The sequence below is a fragment of the Tenrec ecaudatus genome, chromosome 7, assembly GCF_050624435.1.
Source record: "Tenrec ecaudatus isolate mTenEca1 chromosome 7, mTenEca1.hap1, whole genome shotgun sequence".
NCBI lineage: Eukaryota > Metazoa > Chordata > Mammalia > Afrosoricida > Tenrecidae > Tenrec > Tenrec ecaudatus.
Window position 1 is genome coordinate 85,314,901 of NC_134536.1, and position 1,027 is coordinate 85,315,927.

Below are 1,027 nucleotides of genomic sequence, written 5' to 3' on the forward strand. Positions count from 1 at the left end.
GATGAGCTGGAATTGACTGGACAGCAGCAGTAATAGGATAGCTGGAATTGCCTCCTCAGTATAAAGCACGTGATGTTAGCATGTGATGTTACCTGGAGCACGTGGTCCCACCCCTGCACTCAAAACCAAACCAAACCAAATCAAACTCACTGCCGTCGAATCAGTGCTGATTCACAGTGACCCCTGTGGGTTTCTGAGACTGGAGTAGAAAGTGCAGCCGTTCTCCCTCGGAGCTGCTGGTGGTGTCAAACTGCTGAGCATGCAGATCGCAGCTCCAGGCGGAACCACTACTCAACCAGGGCCTCTGCCCTAGAGTGTGTGAAAGTTCTTCAGAATTTTCCACTGCTGGGCCATGCCCCCAACTCTGACTGTGACCACTGGTATATTGTCATGCTGCTTAGCTTTAGATCCAGAAAGTGACCCTGCCCACTGGGCCATGGGGGATGACTTTAGGATCCCTAAGGCCTGATCTTTGAGAGCAGCCAGGCTCCCTCCATGGGGTTCCGCAGCTGCAGGCCTCGGGGACTGGAGTCTAACCTAGCCTTGATTTCCTGCCAACAGGCTGTCAGAACTGACTTCTTTGGCCCTTGCACCTGGTTCTAATTCTAAGCAGGCCCCTTCCCTGGAAACGTGATCCTAAGTCTGAGAATCCCTTTTACTTGTGCTTCAGGCCTTCCCGATTCAGGGCCTGGGAGTCCCAGACAGAGCAAAGGAATAGGGTCTCTGACTCCAAGTCATGCCCCAGAGAGAGCTGCCTGTTCGAAATGGGTGTGATTGGTCTTGCGGTCAGGCCCTGTGCATGTCTGACTGCTGTGCCAATGGCCAAGCCATAGGCCTCTCCTCCCCTCCTCAATCCAGGCACACTCCTTAAGATGGTACTCACCCAGGGTTTTGCCTTTTACTCGGAATTACTAGTACATGAGCTAATAAATTGATGAAATCAAACTTTCGTTTGTGTGCTTCTTTATAGAAATACTTTCCGCGGTACTTCAGTGCAGGCAAGCAGCCCCTGCGCTCGTTCACATAC